At 34.4% G+C, this 6940-nt stretch overlaps 1 pseudogene; it reads right to left on the bottom strand.

Annotated features, from left to right (window-relative positions):
- LOC116527432 overlaps window positions 1-5733 on the bottom strand; it is a 36403-nt pseudogene extending 30670 nt beyond the window's left edge.
- Window positions 5734-6940: the final 1207 nt, after the last annotated feature.

Genomic DNA, 6940 nt, shown 5'->3' on the forward strand with positions numbered 1-6940 from the left:
TCTCCACATAAACTTTATAATCAGTCTGTCAGTATTCACAAAGTAACTTGCTAAGATTTTAATTGGGATTTTATTGAACCTATAAAGTTGGGAAGAACTGTCATATTGGCAATATTGAATCTTTCTATCCATGAGCATAGAATATCACTCCATTTATTTAGTTATTTGATTTCTTTCATCAGAGTTTTGTAGTTTCCTTTTGTAGATCTTGCATATATTTTGTTAGATTTATACCTGTCTTTTTTTGTGTGTGCTAATGTAAATGGCATTGTGTTTTTAATCTGAAATTCCACTTGTTCATTGCTAGTATGTTGGAAAGAAATTGATTTATGTATATTGTATTAAACTTGTAAATACGACTGTACTATAATCACTTATTAGTTCCAGGAGGGTTTTTGTTGTTGATTCTTCCATGTTTTCTGCATAGCTAATCATCCCATCTGCAAACAGAACAGATTTATTTATTTCCTCCCAGTCTCTACATCTATTTCCTTTTCCTGTCTCATTAGATTAGGTAGGATCTTTAGTAATATCTAGAAAAGGAATGGTAAAAGGGTATTTTATTTTTGCCTTCTTCCTGATCATAGTAGGAAAGATTTTTACAATCATTCAAAGATGCTGAATTTTGTAAAAAAAAAAAAAAAAAAATTTAAACAGATTTTTTTCTCCTCTTTTGATTACTGATAAATTATATTAATTTATTTTAGGATATAAAATAATCTTTACATATGAAATGAATCTTACTTGGTCATTTTTATATATTGGTGAGTTCAATTTAAGAATATTCTGTTGAGGCATTTTTTGCATCTATGTCTATACATTTTGTACGCATGTTATTTTATTGTAATGTCTTCATCAGATTTTGGTATCAAATATATGTTGGCCTCATTAAAAGAGCTGAGAAACATTTTTGCTTTATTTTCTAGAAGAGTTTGGGCAGTATTTCTGTAATTACCTTCATAAACATTTTTTTAAAAATCAGTAATTAATTTATTTTTGAGAAAGACTTTAAAAAGTGACAAGATCAGGTTTTTAGTTTTGTTCACCCACATCTTTGATAAATTACATTTTTTAGCATATTGGTTAGCTTTCTCATAGTTGTCAAATAATAAGTCATAACATAGTCAATATTTTTACAAATACGTAATGTAAATTCATTTATAATATACTTTAAATATATACTAAATCCAAAATGATGTAGCCTTTAGCATTACTGATATTGGTTTCACAAATTACTTCTTCCTCTTTGTTCTGATTTATCTCTTGGATGATTAGAGTTTGTTTCAAAAATATTTGAGTTTGGCGCCATTTTAAAAACAATTTGGAGTGCACTCAATTCTTAGAATTTTATAGACCTTTCACTATCTTTTCATAATAGAACATTCATTTTGTCTAACCTGATACCAGTCTAAATATTTTTCCCCTTATAGGAGAATTACAGTTTCTTCTTCCATGCCTAAATAATTGCTTATCTTTAAATTCCAGTAATTGACCAGGATATAGATCACCTTTTGATAGGTGAAAAGTATAAAATTTTTTAATCATAGGAATATTAGTCTGATTTAGAATTATTGTGTCATATCTTTCTGTGATCTGTAAGCCACTCAATTTTATGAAGAATATAATTACTCTAATGTGATTTAATAGCTTTAGTTTGGATGAGAATAAGTGAATTTTCAGATTTGCATTTTTTTCCTCAAAAAATTGCTATATTTTCTCTAACTGGGGGAAAATTACTGTGAAGGAACTGCTAATAATTATTGTTCAAGACTTAGCAAAATATAATTTTAAATTGTGCAAATTTTCAGAGATAGGTTTATATTACCTTATAATCTTCCCAGAGAAATAATAACGTAGGTGAGTCAACTAAAGACTAGGTATAGAATTAACAACACCTAATTTTACCACCAAAGTTCATCTTCAAAAAAATGCCCAGATTATAATAACCACCAACCTGGTGAGAAATAAGAAACCATTAATACTACTACTGATAAATTTGTGTGTTCTTTTTTTCCAAAAACATGAATAAATAAATATTCTCTTTTTTGATGCCTGATAGTGGAAAAAACTGAAAAATAGTATGTAAACTGCTGGGCAGAGATGCATTCAAAACACTTCCTCACATCTCTATATCTGTCACTCTTAATGTCTGAAACACATTATCTTCCATCCCTTCCCGTAATTCTACTTGAATCTTACATTCCTGCTGCTCATTCTCACAATTCTTTAAATACCTCTTCTGGATCTTTTGTATTCTGCAAGTAAAGTCTTCCTAATCTTCAACAAATTTCAGTCAATGAATTCACTTTATTTTTGTTGACTACCTATTATGCCAGTGCATATCTTGGTTTCACTGATATAATTCCCTCTTGCAAAATTTTTGCATGTTGTATATAGCATTGGATGCCTGTCTTTTAGTTCTAATTGCTACCGTTATATTATTACTCTTCTTTCTATCAAATACGTTAATCTGTTTGTAAGTAGCTATGGAATTTTTGTACATTTTATTTTGCAGCTAACACATGGCATGTCCGAAAACCACACCTGAGATTAGGGAGTGCAGACAGAGAGAAAGAGAAAGGCAGTGCCAAGGCCTGTATTGGGTCTAGGGCTTTAGCTAAGAAGTTTTCCGGCAGGGATTTTAATTGGTGGGTTTCAAGCAAGCAGGCTCAAGTTCAGGAGTTCACCCTGTGATGGAGAGGTACTCACTGTGTCATATCTCTGCAGTCCATGTAGGGTGTGAGGGTCCATAGGCCAGTTAGGCAGGCTGCATCTCCCATAGGATGGTGGTCACCAGAAGGCAGTTGTATAAGGCAGGCATCTGCACCAGCCCCACTGAGAACCTGGGGACAGGGTGGTGTAGAATTAGAAACTGTGTCAAGGGTGACTGAGCCCTGCTTCTCATATGGGAGAGTCATTTATATTCAAAATGAAAGCTGAGGCAACTTAACATTACAAGAATTCACTAAATGCCAGGAGTGTATTTAATGCAGAAGTGTATTACATAGCCCCTAAGTACTTGATACAAAATAGCTAGAATTTTATGTCTAAGCTTCCTGGGACAAATATTAGTATCTTTCATTAAATCAATAATTTCAGTTTGAAATGTAATAAAGTTCACACATTAACAGGTAAAAATAACTAATACAGTCACTTAAATATAAGTAGAGGCATTATGAAATTAACAGTCAACATACAAGAAGTTATGAATTATTTGGTTTGGGTTAAAAAAATATAAAAGTGTTACTTTTTCATTTTGAATCATTTAAAATAATGCATAATATTGTAAAAATAGCTAGTTACTTTACCATTATAAAACTAAAATTATTATAAAGTATTTTCACACTGCATTACTTCTCAAGGGTATAAGAAAACAGAAATACTTTGAAGTTCTTAGAAAAAGAATACTGGAGAAATACAAAGTAATACAATTTTATTATGAACCAAATGCCAGCATCATTAATCACTGCAAATGAAATAATCACACTGACAATTAGAGTGTTATTTTGGAGCCAAAGACCTTTTGTTATCCTAAGCTATAGCAATTTATAATTATTAATTAATCTAGTGTTCACAGAAAATATTACCCATCCAAGTATGAAAAGTAGCATATTATACTAAAGAGTAAACTATGTAATTAGTGTATTAAAGCATGATTATAGCAAGTGAATTACTCTGTTGTCTCATTTAGTGAACTGATATTTCTTCTTATATTTAATTATTAAGACATTTCAAAAGAATATACTAGGCAGAATGCTGTATCATCATTTATACTTCACCATGTTTTGTATCTTTATTTGTGACAAAAATAGTCTCATTATTTTCATCTGGAATACTCACTTTTTCAAATGACTAATTGAAAACATAATACAAATTTAAAAACTCAACAGATTTTTTTGTTTATTAAAAATATGAGGTAGTCGGGCAGTGGTTCATGCCTGTAATCCCAGCACTTTGGGAAGCCAAGGCAGCGGATCACCTGAGGTCAGGAGTTCGAGACCAACCTGGCCATCTCTACTAAAAATACAAAAATTAGCAGGGCATGGTAGTGCCTGTAAACCCACCTAGTTGGGAGGCTGATGTGGGAGAATTGCTCAAACCCTGAAGGCGGAAGTTGTAGTGGACTGAGATCCCGCCTCTGCACTCTGATCTGGGCTACAGTGCGAGATTCTGCCTCAATCAATCAATCAATCAATCAATTAAATAAATAAATAAGGAATATTAGAAAATTATTTTAAAGTGGAAAGTGAAGAGGGATGTGAACACAGAAACAGAGACAAACTACCGCCATGGCTAAGTTTCCTGTTTTGAATGCAGTGAAGGAGAGCCGCAGCAAGAGCATTGCCCATGCTGGTATCACACTGCAGTGAGCACTTCCTCAGCAAGAACTGCGAAGAACAATGGTGCTAGCTGAACTCGCCAGCCAGAATAACATCTAAAAGTCACATTTACATCTTCACAATGTGAAGCAAGAGGTCATACAGTGTCCAAGCACATAGAATCCAATTCTGGGAGAAATAAAATGGGTCATTGTATTAGCTAATATTCTATATTGTAGTTTCCTTACAACTTTGATCAACAGTTGAATAACCATAGGAAAATGGCAGAAAATAATACACTTTAGGCAATTAGCCCAATTATCAGAAGATAATTATTTACTCCATTATAGAAAATACTTGGCACTTCACCATTCTATGGGATGTTTCCCCAGCTCCGAGATGCACCCGAGATCTGTAAACCTTCAGCACAGATTGCTTGTCACACATTTGCAAATGAGATAGAAATTTTAGACATTTTAATTTTAAAAATGAGTCAAATGCCTTTTCTCAACTGATAATACAAACTTTGCTTTGACCTCCAGTATTTCCCATTATATGTGCTTTGTTTACAACAAAAAAATAGTAATATTTCACTTTGAGAAAATAAGCTACCCTGCATGGAGACCCTCTCCTTAGCTCAAAAATAGCTTTGTTATCAAACAAGGAAACAACACACCAAATAGTAAGAATTACAGAGTATAGTCAGAGCTCCTTCAAATTTGTACAAAGACTTCGATGATCAAACCTCTGCTTATCTCTCCCGCTTCAGCTGCTTTGGCCTTCCTTCTCTTTTTCTCCAGGACCCCCAATACTGTATTTATTATAGTTCCCTACTGCACCCCACAAGATAGCATTTTACTGACCGTGTCACTTTGCTAATTGCAGTGCACACTTTATCCTGGTTTATTCTTTCAATTCTGCTGGAATCAGCTTAAGGATGTCTCAACTTGACTGCAACACTTTCCCTGCCCCCGTTTTCAACTCTAGCTAATTCAGGGTCCCGCATCTGGGATCATATTCAGGAAACCCAGAAAAATGCACCCATCACTGGATACCAAATGTAGCAAACAAAGAGCTGTTTACAGCTTTTGTGCTAGAAGAGAAGTGTTTTCTTAGGATGCACTGGATCTAGCTCTTTGCCCAAAGTCTAAGTAAGCATAAACATCAGGACATTGGCATTGAAATGCCAGTTGGGGTAGAGGGGATCTGGCAGGGGTCCCCAATCAAAATAAAAGATATGATACAATAGTTAAGATACTATCCAACATTTCGGGGAAATGCATTCTTAATGTTCTAGACACAGTGAGGAAGCAATACTGATTACCCTTACATGACAGAAAGTGTTCACTGAGCATGAAGGTCGTAGCATGTAGAGGCACAGAGCAAGGATCTTCTGATGTCCAAGCCTGTGCATCTTATATGCCTCTTCTCCACAAGTTCCATGTTTATAAATTGTGTGCTCTACCTAATTGAAGTCCACTGAACAAGGTTGTCCATCATTTCTTTTCCCTAAAGAATGACAGACTTTAAAGAACCTTTTTTTTTTTAATTTAGGTGGGTGGTTTTTAACTTCTCATTGTATGGAGTGTGTGTGTGTGTGTGTGTGTGTGCATGTATATACACACATACATATAAATATTATATATACATATATGTATATAATTTCTTAGTTGCTTTTTTAAGGCTCATGTAAAGTTGAAGTATAGGTAGAAGATTCAGTTTATTTTCCCCATGAACTAATTTATTTTACTCTGAGTAATATTTAAAGAATATTAAAAGTAAATTGTGTTTGCCTCGTTCACTTTCCTAGTCTTTATTCCCGGTGAAAATAAAGAGAAGAAAGTCATTAAAATAGATAATGAATAATTAAGTATTGTATCTTCAGCAATCTGCCAATGCCTAGTGTCTGAGGAAAAATATGTATTGTGTAACCTGATTGTATTGTATGCAGAAAAAGATTTCTTTCATTGAAGTGAAGAGAAACTGAAAACTCTGCAGTGCTTTCACCAGAAGTATGTATTCCCTCCCTCCCCCATCCTTGGTTTTTTAAACAAATTTATGTTAGTTGACATTGGCTAACATGTAGGAGTGACCCTAAGCAAAAGAAGAAAATTTCATCTGTCTATCTATCTATCTATCTATCTATCTATCTATCTATCTATCTATTTGTTTATTTACTGAGACTGAGTCTCGCTCCATGACCCAGGCTGGAGTGCAGTGGTGAGATCTCGTTTCACTGCAACCTTTGCCTCCAGGTTCAAGCAATTCTCCTGCCTCAGCCTCCTGAGTAGCTGGGATTACAGGTGCTGCCACCACACCCAACTAACTTTGTATTTCTCATAGTGACAAAGTTCGCCATGTTGGCCAGGCTGGTTTTGAACTCCTGATCTCAAGTGATCTCCCTGCCTTGGACTCTCAAAATGCTAGGATTATGTGTGTGAGGCACCGCACCCGCCCGTAAAAAAATGTTTTAAAGCATTTGATACGCTTCAAGGTCCCTGGGAAAGGCTTTGTCTGCTAGGACCTGAAGAGCATTTGGGAAGTAACACAGCTGCTGATTCTGCCAGTTTTCACTGTTTCTCAGTGTCATTCCCCTGCATCTCTGCACAGACAAACATGCT

This window comes from Sapajus apella, unplaced genomic scaffold, assembly GCF_009761245.1.
Source record: "Sapajus apella isolate SASKATOON/1434 unplaced genomic scaffold, GSC_monkey_1.0 scaffold54, whole genome shotgun sequence".
NCBI lineage: Eukaryota > Metazoa > Chordata > Mammalia > Primates > Cebidae > Sapajus > Sapajus apella.